Source organism: Zonotrichia albicollis, chromosome 3 (assembly GCF_047830755.1).
Source record: "Zonotrichia albicollis isolate bZonAlb1 chromosome 3, bZonAlb1.hap1, whole genome shotgun sequence".
NCBI classification, from domain to species: Eukaryota; Metazoa; Chordata; class Aves; order Passeriformes; family Passerellidae; genus Zonotrichia; species Zonotrichia albicollis.
Window position 1 is genome coordinate 76,026,768 of NC_133821.1, and position 16,445 is coordinate 76,043,212.

The window sequence follows — 16,445 nt, forward strand, 5'->3', positions numbered from 1 at the left end:
ACTGTGCACTGATTTATGTACAAAAAATGCTCCAAACCTGGCCCTGGAAATAAAAAATAAAATTACAGGAAGGTTTTGTCCAGTGCTCTTGTTATGAGAGATGCTTTAGGCTGTGCAAATTTCAAAGGGGCGGTTTTTCCTGTTTAGTTTCTAATGATGAACTTTACAGTGTGCAAATATGGGAGGTGCAAATATATGAGGTAATTTTTCCTGCAGAAGCATCATGGAACAGGCAGATAAAACAGTGCAGGAGTATTTAGGAGTGTTATTTAAAGGTAAAGAGTTGAACAACACAAGGGACTGTTAAATTCATTGCCAAACACAGCAGCTTTTGTGAGTGCTCCAGGAAAATAATAGAAGTATTTCTGTGAAATCTCTTTTGTTTGTGTGTTTGGCACACAACAAAAATTTTATTTGTATCTCACTACAAATAAAAAACAAATTCTCTTCCTCCTGGGAGAATTTAGTGTGACAATGACTTTTTGAGACAGACCCGTTTGGAAGACAAGGTGCAGCTGTGCACTCTAAGAAGGAGAGAACGCTGTTCCCAGGCATTTCCTGGCCCAGGAGCAGTATGACTCCCAGGAAATATCCCCCTGCTCCAAGGGCAAAGCTTGTCCCTCTTTTGGCTGGACACCTTTCTGTGCCACAGAGGCTCTGCCAGGCAGCAGGAGCAGTTGCTGCTGCCAGCAGCAAAGCAGCTCCTTTGCCAGGAGCCAGACTCCCCATGACCCTGTGCACCCCAGGGAACAGGTTATCTGTTAGGACACCCAGGGATCCACCAATCTCAGCTGAGAACACGGCCACATCCCAACTGATCCTGATTTCTTGTCTTCAGCAAAGAAAAAAATAGCATAAAAATGTGTTATCCCACTGGTGCTAGGCATCAATAAGGGCACTAATAGTGCAAATCTAGGAATGGGGGGTTGAACATTTATCCCTCTCTTTTCTAAGATTAGTCTAGTCCTCCTACGCATGCAACACTTTCTATCAGTTACTTGATAAGCCATCATTATGAATTACCCAGTGATTTGTTGATTTGGCATGTATGCAGCGATTCCTCTGGTAAAGCAAGCCAAGAGAATTCATTTCTGACAGGAAGTTTCTGAATAGCTAGAGATGGAGTGCCACTAGACATGTATTCAGATTATTTCCTTGTGAAATGGGCAGAAATTTTGAAAAGTCTTTTTTTACTAGGCTTAATACTGTATTTTCAATGCTGACATGGAAATCAGTTCTTTAAAGATCAGAGAGATTTGTTGATGGTGATTCTTTGTTTTAATTACTACATCAATCTACGTAAGTGTATGAAATTACTGAAAACAAAACAAAGCATAAGAGCATCAGTCACTTGGGTCTGGTCTGCATGTTCTGGTGGCAGGGCTGGGTATAGTGTGAAGAACATGACCAGAGCAGCTGGTTTCTGTCAAATGGCATCATGGTGGCATAAAGGAAGGTGCACTGGGCCCTGCTGGCTCTATCATTCATGCTCTGCAGCTCGGCTGATGTAATTTTCTCTGATGGTTCTCTCCCCTCTCTGCAGTGTCCTGGGGAGCTGCACGGCATTGCCCATTCATGCTGCACTTGATGGATAGCAAAGAGAACAGGAGTGCACCATCCAAAAGGGCAGCAGGGCTGCCTTCCCATTAATATTCCCATGTATCCTTTTGGGGAGCTCTAGGGGTAAAAATCACCAAGTCAGGAACTTGTTACCTACTGAGCCTGGAAATTGTTACTTTACAGATGTGGCAATGTTGATGTAAGGCATTGCAGTACTATAGGCTTTGCAAAATAATCTGTCCCCTGGAAATGAGGCTAAGATTAAACACACATCTCTCTTTATAGACCACTGACTATGTGTCAAGGGCAGCATCTTTTGTTCACTGACCTGTAACATGATTTGTAAATGCATTTGTCTCGTTTTATGTTCCTGTGTGTCCTTTAAGGGCTTTTCTAATATACTGGCACCCATGTAAATACACTTGGTGAAGCAAGCACCTTCATTAGATTTTGGCTTGTGTATGTATTTTATCCTAAATTACTTCTTCCAAACAACCACATTTTCTTGCCTGTCCAATATAAAAACTTGCCTCACACACTGTTGCTCTGGTGCCAAATTACTTCAGCTTTAACTCTCCCACAGAAACATTTGTGTGCAGAATTGGTTTTGTGCATGGTTTAAAACTGCATCGTGCAGTAAACTCACTGTTCAGTGAGTTCTAGATTTTATTTAGCAAAAAAAAAAGTGTGAAAAAATGTAAATATGAAACAATTATATGTCATTTAAGAGCTAAAGCTAAACCTCATCCTGATTCACCAGAAAAATTTTGTCTAACAAAAAGCCCATATGTAATGGTGTACTGTAATAATGACATAAAGGAAAGACAGAAACTTTTATTCTTTCTTAACATAAATTAAAATAACAATTTCTGAAAGTCAAGTCCATGATTGCTTCTGCTTAAGTTTAGTCTTCTTTAAGAACAGCAAAAAATTTTCACTAAATTCCTCCCTCTCCTTCCATGACTTCTTGAAACTCTGAAGGAAGAAGGTTTTAGATAAGCTGTTAGATAATTTTTCCGTAGCCAAATAATTATCTTTTGTTTAGAATCTGTAAACAAATGAAATTGGGTTCTTTTTTAATCTATGTTGCCAGCATGAAATTAAATACAGCTGTAAGGAACATTTATAATGGATGGTACTGCAAAAAGAGCAACTTTGAGTGTCACCTTGACTGACTGGATTTATTCCCTATTTTTCAGAATGAATCAAATGAGAAAATGCAGGGCATAAATGCTCAACCGAACTTTTAGACAGCAACTTTCAGTCTAATTGCATGACTAATTATATGCAAAAAGTTCATTACACAACACGTCAGTCAGAAGAGTGTCATGGCATTGCTCAGGGCAGGGAGATTACAACAACCATCTTGTGCCTTGTCTAAGCTCTTTATTTTTATTTGGCTCTGGCTTGAAAGACATACAAATTCTAGATTAGAGATCCAGTGTATTACATACTTTTGTGAGTAACCCAGGTTAGTTTTAAATTGCAGGGGTTCTGTGGCCTGTTCTGTGCATCCTCAGATGGTCACCTCCAAAGCCACTGCAAGGAATAAAGCTGTGGACTGACCCCTGCACACCCATCAGATCCAGAGGGAGTGTGTGGCAGGCAGAGCCTGGAGCTGGCTCCAGTTCCCTCGTGGTGCCAGTCTGTGCACGCAGCAGCCAGGCACTCACACAGCATTTGGGATGTCACCCAGGCTGTGAATTCCTTTTTAAAAGGTTGCACGGTGGCAATTGTCTTCAGCTGGGAAAGGGTTTGCTGTCTCAGCAGAGGACACTGATCCAGATAGACAGAAAAGCATACTCAGGTGAAGTTGCTAAGGGATATAAACCTGGTGAAAGGGTAAGTGAATGCAAAGCCTTAGAGCCATACCTATACAAAGAGCTTGTGTTGTCTCCTGGGAATCCAGTCAGACACAGATCATGGACACCATTCTCAAGGGAGGTTAAAAAACAATGGGGAACTTCTGGTTCAGATGACACTATACTTTCCAGCCTGTTAACTGTGTCTTCTTGCTGCAGGGTATAAAACTGCATCTAAATACAAATTAGAACAATTAGATTTTTCCATACAATCTGAAAACAAGCATCCCAGTTTACTTTCTTATGTGGAAAACTGCACATTTCCCAAATAAACCCCAGCTGGGTTGCTGGAACTCTGCTGTCAGGAAGGTTTTCATTGGTGTGCACTGAAAATCTGGGTGCTGTCATGCTCAGTGCCCATACTCTGTTTTACAGCAGGATTTTTCTTTCTTCAGGCAGAGCTGGGAACACTGACATTCACCCAGCATGTTTCCTCTGTGCTGAATTCCTCTACGTTGAATGACTAACAAGAGACCAAGGAACACTCTGAAGATATCTTTTCATTGCTAATGCTCAGATTTTCCATTCATTGCCAAGACACAACATCCATTTCCAGCAGTAAATGTCATGCCCACAATGGCTCTGCTGTCGGTGTGAAAACCTAGCTTAACTAAAGGAGGAGGCATAAAAGACCAGAGCTTATCCTCTGTGTGCAAAACTGTACCGTCCAAAGAACGTTTCAAACTCCCAATTTGAGATAGATGGATTAAAAAGGGTTGTGTCCTAAGGCTTCATTATCTGCCTGCATCGAATATATCCTTTTTATTTTTTTAAATTTGGATCATCTTTACATGTTGAGGCACTAAAATGGATCATGATCCTTACTTGGCCAAAATAAGGGAGTATTTGTAGGAAGGTTTGCAGACTGCTGACCTGACTGCATGGTCTTCACCTGGATGAGTGGGAGTGTTAAGGTGCTTGTTCTTATCTTGGAGAAGACAGCATCCCAGAGGCTGTGTTTAAGCAAGCAGGAGATACCAGGGATGGCAACAGAAGATGATATAGGACAAAGGAAAGCAGAACCGACAAAATCTCAGTGAAAAACAAATGCCGGGGAACACGTCTGAGGTCAGTCACTGAACCATAAGCAAGACCCAAGTCAAAATCTGAATCTGCCTTGTAGATTGATCTTCAATGCACAGCCTGTAAATTGATTCCAAAGTGGTTGTCATGGTTTGAGCCTGGCACAGAGCCAGTGCCCCCCATGAAAATTCCTCACCCTGGTGTCTGCTGTGAGATGTGACCAGGAATAAGCAAAACAGGCTCTAACTTAAACATAAAGAACACTTTATTACTTAAACTACAGGAAAAGAAAAAAAAGAAATTGAAAACCTTACAAAAAAAACTTTCCTCCTCCCCACTCCCTGACTTTCCCAATCCGATACATTCTCCTAAAACACCAACTGCCCAGCCCAGCACGACACTTTAGTATACTCAAACTGCAGTTCATGAAGAGGAAAGGAGTCCTTCTTGTTCCATAGGCTTCTCCTGGAAACACACTGAAACCTCGTGTGCTTCCTTGTCACTTCGGCACCGCCCGGAAAAAAAAGTCCTTTTGCCGCTTGTGACATCTTCCTTCCATGCCCAGTGCTCTCACCACTGAGACATGGCCAGAGCTGCTTTTAGGGTTGTCTTTCAAGGATGCCTTGTCTCACTCCAAAAGGCACAGTCTCTGCTTTGGGACATCTGTCCCCCCCATATTTTTCCAACCCCCTGGGGCCGGGGGGTCCTCACGAATGAACCCTCCTGGTTTTGAGGCACTGCCTCCCCCTAAATGCAGTCTGTGTCACAGGAACAACTGAGTCTATGGCCACAAGAAAAGTCCAGCCAAAAAAGCCACTCCAAATCATCTCTCCTCATCCAATCATCTCCACGTTCTTCGGGCCAGGTCCTTGTCTCATCTCATCTCTTATCTCCCTTCTTATTCAGCTTCGAGGAGGATTAGCATTTTTGCAAGGCCCCAATCATGAAAGAAAGGGTTAAAAGTTTTCAGTCTTTGTCTGTCCTGGGACGAGATGATACTCCCACACGTGCTGCTGCTGCGGCCGGCTGGGCTGCACCCTTTTCCCCCCCCCCTTTCTCTTCCTGGGCCGGCTGCTATCACCGCCGACTCTCCCTCTCTCTCTCCCTCCTGGGGGGGGGGGGGACTGGCTGCCCGATGTCTCGATGTCTCTTGGGGCTCCTCCACCCTTCCATCCTTGAAGGCCCCTCACTTCCCATCTCTGTCCAGGCCCCGGGCCTACCGCATGGCTGGCCCTCCCCCGCCCAGCAGCAAGGCTGGACGGGGGAGAGATCTGACTTCTTCACAGCGACGTCCTAAGAGAGAGCGTGCCAAGGGCAGTGCCCTGCTTTTAACCCCTGTGTATTCTCGGAGGTGTGTCCAAACCCCACTGGCTACACCGGGTGCCAGTCTCAAACCCAAAACCTTCATTGGTTTGACCACAGCTTCCCAGAATTCCCACTCCTTCCTGGTCAAACCACCACAGTGGTATAATTCCTTAGTGTAGAAGTGTTCCATGTGTATGAGACTATTTCCCCAGCTTTATATAGTCAGAGACAGATAAAATCTGATTTGAAAATAATATAGCGTGCAGTGAATAAATTATATGCTCCGGCATTTGGTGGTGTTTGTGAGATATAATTCTATTTCTAGAGCAGTGTAGGCTTAAATAGCCAAATGGTGTTTATAGGAGATGGGCTGCTGCATTCCTTTTCAGTTTGCTAATATGTACTCGTCTGCTGAAGCAAACCAGCCCTGCACCGAATAAACACATGGGACTCTCTTCATCTGTGGGATGATGTGAATAAACCATCATGTCTTCACTGGAGATCTATGCAGCATATCTTAAATTGTGAAAAAATCAAACAATATAAACTGACTATGCTAACTGAATACACTTTCAGTCTGTATGCCTTAACTTACCAAGTTGAAATTTGAACTAAAAATAATCTGTAGCTGGAAAATCTTTGTGATGGACACCGTAGAATTCCAGAAAGATGGCTGAGAAGTGCAGTTTGTTTTTGTAAAGACTTTAGGATCTTTGTTTTAAGTATGTTTAAACCATAAATGTTATTAAGTGTTTGTTTTACTGCTGTTCAGCACTTTCAGGGTTGCATTAAGAAATGGGGACATGTCATTTTGACTTGATTACCATGGAAAACTTTATTTTGTACAGTCCTCTAGGCAGAGCACTGAAACATGAGTTCTGTGCTGGTGAATATACTACAGATGTGGGGCTACCATGCTGTGCAGTCCCACCACCAAGCAGTAAAGAGGTAGGGAAATATATGACTGAGAAAATTTAGGAAATTTTATGACTGAGCTGACAACATTCAGTCACTGGAAAAAAAAAAAAATAAGCTAAGACAATGGAGCAAATGTTTATGATTCTTCTCTTCAACGTAATTTTCACTGCTGCAAAGTGATTCTAAACACAAAGCACTTTGGGAGATTGTGATAAAGATTTCTTAGAGTGGTTCTCTTTCTCTACAGTGATCCGAACAATCCCCCAAGACCAATGTCTGAACTTGTGTAGCTACAGTTAGTGCAGTTTTAGAAGGCATCAGGCTTTATTCAGGATTCTGCTTTCAGTCTCCAAAATTCAAATTCTGTCTGGAAAGGAAGGTGCTGAGACAAAGCCCTTGATCCTTTCTTCTCAGATCTTGGTAGTAGGGTAGTAGCTCAGTGTAAAGCTTCACCCAGTTCTGCTCAAGCAGCTCCCCCCTACCCTTTTACTGAGAATCATTTTAGCTGAGATTGTTGGTGTGATCAGCTAATTAAGCCAGACAGAAGCAGGCAGAAAGCCAAGGCATGATTTTTCACTTGCAGCATCTAGGTCTTGAGAAGGAAATTGTTAACATGTGGTTGCTATCTTGCCACTTGGAAATGAATAGTTGTGCTTGAACACTGTTTCACTATGGAGGGGGAATCTGTAAATGGAATTGCAAGCCTTCCTGACAGGAACAAGGACAGATCACAAACAAGGTAACCAAAGTAACTGCTTGATTGTTGATATTAATGCCCAGAAGGAAATATGTCTCTTAAGTTTTTTCCATGGCTTTCTATTTTATCTTTCTCTCATTTAACAATGATCCATATTCAAGTAAGAGTAAGGACAGTGCAAATTGAAGGAAGGAAATAACTGGCTTTAAGCAATGCCCTTTTGCTTTTGGCCTAGCTGGGGTTGTTCTTCATCTTTCTCAGAAACCCCTGTGTATAGGCACTGAGCAGGGTTGGCTGCTTGCTTTGAATTTCTCTTTGTTTACGGTGACAAAAAGACCTCGGCTTGTAAGCAAAGCTCTGAGCAAGCTGTCCCTGAAGGACAGGAACAGCTGGGCCTTCTGCAAGCTCTGCTGGGTTCTGTGGTCTCCAGGCCAATTTTGCTTACAGTATGTGAATTATCTGCATATCCAATTTTATAAATTATTCCAAAGAGGAATTAGTGTAATGTTACTCTCCAAGCTTCTCTCCTACCCTCTCCAAGATGAAACAAATCTGCAGTTTTCAGAGCTTTCTCCTCACTCTTTTTCTATTTCTCCTTTTCTCCTCTCTTTCTTTCTACTGACTGCCCAGACTTCATGAAAGCAAGCAAGAAAAGACTTATCAAGCTACTTATTTTTCTGCCTAAAACTTTTACATCAAAGAAAGTTGGAGTAGTTTCTGAACTGAAGAGTTTTTGAAGAGAACATGAAAACTCCAAAACCTGATACTGTCACATTCCTACTACGTCATGGTACACATATATGTTTCTGTGTAGCATCCAGAACATTACATTTGACTGTTGCTATTTAGTGAGAACTGACAGTGCACTTCATGCTGTTCAAGAGGCAAACGAAAATTCAGACCTCCTACCAGGAGCCTGTTCCTTATTTCTGAAAAACTAACTGTGCCTTAATTTCAATCTGGGAATTAATGTTATTTCAGAATTGTCTTCTTAATTTCCATCATTCCTCTTCTGCAGATGTGGAAAATCACCTTTTTTACTATATCTCCCACTACTCCCTTCATTACCATCTGTTACGAGCTTGCTGCTAATTTCAGCCTCCTATTTTTTTCTTTTGGGAAGAAAAACAAAACCAAAAGCAAACACAAAATTCATCACTCCCCCATAGCACCCCCAAACCCAAAGAAACAACCCCCAAAAACAACCCAAACAAAAAACCTGTCCATCTGTATAGCTGCTGAACAACTTACCAGCAGTAAGAAAGAACTCCTTTCAGGGACCCAAGCCAATACTTCTGCTTAGGTCAGCCAAGAGGAATTGTCTTTTCTTGGGTACATCCTATACCCGTCTCTTCTTTCCAAGGGAAAACAGTTTTCACTAGGCAAGCTGATACTCTGCCAGCCAGAAAAACCTGTGCTGTTTGAAAAACTAAAGCTGTCTTTAATAAAAATCTTCTGTCTAATATAACCATTCTTTCTCTATTAGCCATCTGGGTAGTATTAAAGGGTTCAGACAATAGTATTTAATGGTATTAAGAAAACAGTAATTTTCTAAACGTGCATTATTTTTAAATTTTATCTATTCTTTGATACTTTTTCTAACAGCCTTGCACAGAACCGAGGTACTCAAACTGCTTGGATCCTCCCTGTTTATTTTTAAAGAAATTGAAACTGGTTAATAATAGTGGCAGCACTGTTACAACAAAATCAATTTTAATCAAAACGTCAGTTCACTGAGCTATGAATAAACAGATCTATGGGTAGTAAGCACATTTAGCACAGTCTAACAGGAAAACATTAAAACTGGAGAGGACTGGACTCCCTCCCTAACTCCGTACTGGGCTGCTGTGTGCTCAGTTTTCATCTTTGAAATGGCCACAGCAGGACTCACTCCCACGAGTTTGGAAGTGATGTCTGAAACTGCCAGGCAGAATGAGAGTGAAAGATTTTGAGGAGAGGCTCTAAACCATGAAGGCCTGAAGGAACAGATATTTTACACCGTCTCTTTGAAAGCCTCAACACACGCCCACACATGGATTGTCATGAATAACTCTGATGATGCACTTGCCAGCTACTCTGCAGATACGAGCAAGCCAGTAAATGAGTTGCCTACTCATTTGCAGTGGTTGGCAGTGCCTGCATCAAAGCTGAAATATGATGAGAGGATTTGTGTCATGTGTCCTGAACAGGGCAGGCCTGCATCACGCTCATTTGCTGTCCAGCAAACGCTATTTCCTGACACTGTGACATGCTCACAGGGGCAGGTCTCCCTCTTTGCTGTGCCGAGCAGTGACTCCAGCCAAGTCTGCCACCCTTCTGTTTAATCTGTAACAGTGTTGCCAACTGTCAAATCTCAGGAGATTCTATGGAGCTAGCATTGTATTTAAAAATAGAGCTGATAAGAGTGTGGGTGAGGGAAGAGCACATTCAGAAATCTGGCTTTTTGTTCTTCGTGAGAACTCTCTCACTCTCTCTCTCTCTGACAGATTTTGCAAAGAGCTCACCATATGGGGGATAAGAGCTTGGGAAAACCTTACCCTGAATTCCTTCAACACTGTCCTCTGCTGGGGTGATAAACTGTATGATTTAAGTTGCACAGCTAAGTGGATAATTTGTTCTATGGTCCTAATGTGCTTATTCATCCTTCATACAATCATTGGAGTCATTACCGAGGTCTGGTCAGTCAGATTCATAGGACAGACAAAGGGTGATGGCTTTAAACAGAGGGCAGGTTTACATTATATATTGGAAAGTGGTGGATGCCCCATCCCTGGCAGTGTTTGAGGCCAGGCTGGACAGGGCTTTGAGCAACCTAGTCTAGTACAAGGTGGCAGGAGGGTTGGAGCTAGGTAATCTTTAAGGTCCCTTCCAATCCAAACCATTCTATGGTTTTATGAAATTACTTTTCAAGCCTTTACAAGTGGGTATGCAAACCCTGCATATGTATCAAGCAGAGCTTCCCCACAGACCAGTGGGGAAATACAGGCTGGATATTAGGAAAAAGTTTTTTACAGAAAGGGTGATAAATTCTGGAATGGTCTGCCTGGGGAGGTGGTGGAATCACCATTCCTGAATGTGTTTAAAAAGATGTGGCACTCGGTGCCATGGTTTAGTTGAGGTGTTAGGGAATGGGTTGGACTCAATGTTCTTGAAGGTCTCTTCCACCCTAGTCATTCTGTGAATTCAGTGCCACAAGGACCTTGAGCCCTTGTCCTCTTCAACATGGAACTAGTGACTCTTCTATCTGCCCCTTTTTCTCTGGTAAATCCAACCACAGAACTTGTAGGTCCATATTGTGCTGCTCTGTACGGAATCACTGCTGGGCAGTGAGGACCTGCAGTATGCAGCCTGAGGTCTGTGCTGTGGAAATGTTTGATGTGTCTGAGTTTCAGGGGCTGTAGAACCCTATATTGCAGTCACTACTTGGGACAGCAAAAAGAATTTCTGTGAGAAATCCTTGCAGCTGGAGATATGGTTGATCAGGACTCTATAAAAACCATCCATTTCAGTGACTGTTCACTTGTACTTTAAATAAATGAGTCTTGAGCAAAGAGTCTTTTACCATATGCTCCAGTTTGAGTACTTATATATACTTCATATAAAATTATACTTGAAAGTCATATGAAAAATTATGCTAAAAAAACCCAGGGAAAATAAGGGACTCATTAGATAAGGAAACACAATTCACAGCCTCTCTTATTAGATATCTGGATCTGCTTATCCAACTTGGCTCACATGCCAGCTCCATGGCAGTTACAGTATTTACTAACTTATCTGTTCTTTTTAAAGAGGGCACTAATCTTGCAACATTTTCTTTTTCTCTCTGCTCATACAAATTTGAACTCCCAACAGATTCTGTTTCATTCATGATGGTGAGCTCCAAGAGGGTTTCAGTATATTTTTGTTCTTTGTATTTTTTACCTTTTGCATATACCTGATGGAAACAAAAATATTGATAATTCATCTGTATTTTAGAACTTTTTTGTGCTTCAGAACTGATGTAAATATTTTTCAAGGTTAAATTTTATTCTGAACATTCAATGTGCCTCATAATGGCATTTTTTAATGCTTTTGTGTTGGCAGTTTCAGCAATTGAAGCACGACACAGCAAATACTAAATATAGATTCAAGGGTAATGGTTGGTAGTTTTTGTTTTACAGAGCTCAGTTTCTTTATCTCTGTGCAAGGGAGACTGGTTTACTTAAATTGGAATGTATAAGCTCAAAGATATATAGCACTGAGTACATATAGTCATGTTGTGGAGCCTTTAGAGTTTGTAACGTACTTCTAGGGCTTTTGATATTTCAGTTTACTCTAAAGGTCTGTATGAGTCAGCTTTCAGAGGTTATGTTTTCTTGCCCACCAGTAACATGTGAAAGCAGCAACATAAAAATGCAGAAATGTGTTTTGGAAATACTGATTCAATTTATCGATTTCAAAATTAGCTCCTGATTTCTACCTTAATATGATGTAACATGCATGGGTTTTTTGTATTTTTAATTCAAATTTTGAGAGTTTATCCTTGCTGCAGTCTTCTTAGTGAAAGACAAAGAGTATTTTCATGTATTTCAAGATACTTCATTACAGCTGTCTTCTTATTTCTGTCTTAATTTTCCTGTTCTATCTGTTAACTGCAGTGGCTGTGCTAAGTAAAGGTCTTGTCATGGTGAGTGCTGGGGCTGTGTTCCAGCAGGGCCAGCACCATGAAAGCTCAGTTAACATATTGTCAGTGGTGTCATTGAGCAAGGACTTCCATGAATGAACTGACTTCATGGAGCATTTGCTGGAGTAGTGTGCAGATGGGAGTCGTGTGTATGACTGCCTCGTGCGCTTCCTTAATGAATTTTTGTTGCTCTCCATTTTGGCTTCCTGATGACTGCTTGTCATCTCCTGTATCAGTATATGCTTTTTTGTAATTTTCACATTGGAAGCTTGTGCAAAACATTGTTTTGGAAGGATGCAGCCAGATCCAGATTTTTACTTAAGCTTTTTATCTTTTCCTATTAATGCATTTTGTTTGGGTCTTTCAAGCTTCTTACCTTGTGAACAGATGGCAACTACTTTTCCTTCAGAAGCCCTGGAGACATTCTCATGTTCTGGGTTGACCTCCTGATGCTTGGCTCAGAAGGTAGCAAGACTAAGAACTAAATTGTCAAAGTATAGATATTTGTATCATACTGTCCTGCACTAACCAGAAAATTGCTACTGTGATGCTTCCATTTCATTTTAATTGATTTAACCAGATATTCTTACTCCCAATATTAGAATGGCATAGCAATGCACTACATGATGTGCAATTCTTAAACCATGGGATTCCTAAATGGGTGGGACTGTCCCCAACAAGTCAAGCAGCAAAACTTAAACTTCTATGCTTCTTTTACCCATATTTATTGAAAGTTACATGCTCACTTAGCAGCTTGATTTCTTGTTTTCTGAGTGACCAAAGATCAGATTACATGTTTACTCCTCCCAGATCAATTTGGTCACTCAAGTAATGTGTTAAAAGTAGAATGATCTTACAGCCAAGACTGAGCTGCAAAGTTAATTTTAATAAGCACTCTTGTCTGTGTTAATTTTAAGTCAAAAGCAAAACAGTCTGAGGATATGGTAGTAGATTCATGTACATGTCATAATTTAACCCTGAGGTCCTATAAAACAAATCTGATAGGCGCTGTGGGTCAGTACAAACCAGTACAGCCCAGTTTGTGTGCTTCAGTAATTTTCTGTCTTCTTGGGAAAAAAGGGTTCATCTAAAAATGTGTTTTCTATATGTTTATTAGTTTACTGTGAGAAAGATAGATACAAGGCACAAGACATAAGCAAATTATGCTTTACAGAGATGGGCATATCAAAACCAGAGTGTTTTCTAAGGCTGCCTGTCCTGCACACCAGGCAGCTCCCAGCAGTGCCATGGCTGATGGCTGCTGGTCCTTGAGTGCTGTACAGGAAACAGGCTGGTTCTGAGACATCTGTGACATCTTCTGAGACATCTGAGACATCTGCTTGGATGATGGGTGGGTATAGAACTACTCAATTAAACTGGATTTTATTCCACCAGCATAGAATACCTTGTCATTTTAGTTATGGAATTCTCACTGCTGAGAGGAAAAAAAAAAGTACTATAATAGTGATACATTATTCTAGCATATAGTATGCAATTAATTATTCTAGAATCAATGTCAGTGATTTTTGTAGAATAAAAGTCAATGGAAAAAAATGGGGTAGGGAGCCTCATTAAGATGTTGTATTTATAGTTACAGCATGAAATAAATTTTTCCATCCGACTTTTACGTATGGGCATATGACAGTACTGAGCTGACTAAACTAAGCACTGGCATAACTCCATTGACTTTACTGAAATTTCATCCCTTTGCAGCGATATTGGGTTTGGCTCAAACACAAGAGACCAGATAATTTTCTGACTGGTAATGCTCATAGCTTGTATTTCTGACTTGGAATAAACAAACAACATATTTCAGGCTATAAGCAGATAATGACGGCCACTTGGAAGAAATTTCCATTTTCAAGTATTCATACAACATTGCATCGCTGGCTGGTTGCACTGTGTGTTTGGCCTTCATGTAACAGTTACTTATAATTTAAAATTCTGATTTACTGCAAAATTATATAATTCACCAGGGATGTTTGTTGCAGAAGGAAAACAGGACTTACTCCTTTGAACACTGAGGTGAAAAAAGGCCAGGAACCTGAACTACATGGTCTGATCCTTTGTTTCATTGACTGCATACAAGGGGTTGCTTTTTGATTAACCTTTAAAGCAGGTAGGTTTAAACAGGTCAGGCTAAATGCTGTTTTTGCGCTTCTAATACAGCAGTGACTTCATATTTGAGGTGGAGTTTAACATACATAAAGAAGCTTAAGAAACCCTGAAAGTTATTGTGTAGTGGTATCATCCAGTTTTGGATGCATCATCATCCTTCTGCATTCGTCTGTGTGTGACATGGAGTGAAACAAGTCTGCCTTGAAGGAAAATGATAGCTATAAAAATTTGAGCATTGTCAGTGGCAGTCGGATCAAAACCCTGAACTGCAGCACTTCCTGGGCTTTAGCACAAGTTCTAGCACAGAGAAACAAATGCAAAAAGTATTGGTGCTCCTAAAATCAGAGTGTGTGTTCACAGAAAGTGAGAGTGAATCAAGGGGGCTCAAGAACAAGAGAACTGGAGATTCTGTGAAAAAGTCATGCGGTGAAGTAAAAGAAACAATTAAAAATTTTTTTTGTGAAAGCATAATGTCTTGCAAGAAAGCTGGATATGTCAGTGACTCCAGGGGAAGAGGCTCCCTGGCTGCTCTGGTACAGGCACTTAAACTTTATAGGAACCAAACTGGAAGCCTGGGAGAAGATCTGCCTCTAGCCTGTTGGTTTTTACATATTCTCTCCATCTGCTCCCAAACTGTTTATATTTCCTCTTCTTTTCTACTGCCTTGGGGAAGAAGGAAGGATGGAGGAAAGGGAAGATAGAATAGCAGAACTCAAAAAATTTCCCCTTGAGAAAAATATACAAGGGAAAATCTTGTTTATCTTCATAAGTTACTGGTTAGACGCCACTGGATGCCACTCCTGCATTTGTTCTTCTGCACTATCTGAGTTGATAACACAAAGTTGATTTATTTATCTTTGATTTATTTTAAATTAATATGATACACACAAAAAAAAAAAAAAAAAGAAAAAAGAAAAATTCCTGACACCAAAGGGTCTTTCAGCAATGATGTAAATAATTTCTCAGGTGAAAATCTGACTCTGGGAGCTGGAACATGAAGAAGAATCTGCAATTTCAGGATGTTGGTAATAAACCATAGCTATGTTTATAGGTATGGTAACAGTGAGCTGTTTGGTTTGACTCTCTCCCATGGTGTAAGCTGTTAGTAAAAGCACAGTGCAAAGCATTCAAACTGGTATCCACTTGTGCTCCTCTGTGAGACATGAACACTCTCATTTGCTTGTAGAAAAGGCAAAAATGAAAATATTGTATACATAGTGTTACTTCACGATGCCTACTGTGCAGATATTAGATGACACAATTTATTGTTAATGCTGTGCAGTGCACTCTGTGTACTTTGAACAAAACATTTCAGTCTTTTATAGGCCAGCATGCCCCTCCCAGCAGGTGTGCAGTTCCTTAGGTAAGCTAATCTGTTCTTAGTTATAGTGATTCCCAATACAGTTTAACATCTTGCTTTGTAACATGCATCGTTATTTTTTTGGAAAACAGGAGGAATTGTTCTAAGGCTTCTTAAAGGCTGCTAAGATTTTGCTAGGACATAGTGTTCAACTGAAAAAGTTGTGGGTGGAGGGAAAGAATTGCTGTACTTAGTGAAGCAACTCAATAACTGAAAATTTGTATTTTAATTTCAAAGTAATTTACAATGTAGATATGCTCGCAGAAATACCGCTGTTGTTTTTCGATAAAATGCACATATGCCTAAAGTCTTAATTAGATAGGGAAATGGTCTGCATTCTATTAGAACAATGTTTAGGTATTTGAGTTTTCAAATAATATTTTAATTTTATTAAATGTGAAAGCAAGTGTGTAGAAGAAACATTTAATTTATTTTTAGCTTTAATCAAAAGAAAATGCTGCTTTCACAGATTATGCTTCAGCTTAATTCCACTTCAAGCATTATGTTTTTACTGAGGAGGGAAAAAAAGGGATGTGATTTCTGAACCTGGATCCACAGACCATTGCATAAGACATGCTCCAGCTGACCTTAGTGAGACAGCATCTGCCTAGCACCAGTGCTTAAACTGTTACTTTCCATTGTCGTTTTCCTCTGCTCATTCTGCCAAGAAGGTGGAGTTTGTGTCAGAAAAAAAAAAGGAAGTGGGGGAAGGCTTTTCAGACACTAAGAAATTGAGTCCATTCAATGTCTGGAGCATCAAATTTCACAATAATTACCTAGGGATGCAGTCTGTTTCCACTTATGGTTTTATTTACGTGTAAGGTTACTTGAGTTTCCCCTCACACTGTGCTGCTGCTTTCCATGAGTATCAGGACCTTGATACCCCCCTTGACTGAGGCAGCACTGAAACACAGATTGTCACACTCCTAATTCTTATCA

The 16,445-nt window shown here is 40.7% G+C and overlaps 1 protein-coding gene and 1 long non-coding RNA gene across 2 annotated transcripts in view; one reads left to right on the top strand and one right to left on the bottom strand.

Moving 5' to 3' along the window:
- CEP85L (centrosomal protein 85L) overlaps positions 1-16,445 on the top strand; it is a 136,585-nt gene that overhangs the window by 12,157 nt on the left and 107,983 nt on the right. The window lies entirely within an intron of this gene.
- On the bottom strand, positions 4,693-9,040 carry LOC141728578 (uncharacterized). The gene is made up of 2 exons (XR_012579653.1): positions 8,617-9,040; positions 4,693-5,738 (listed from the first exon to the last, which is right to left on the bottom strand). It is a non-coding gene; the product is annotated as an uncharacterized LOC141728578 (long non-coding RNA).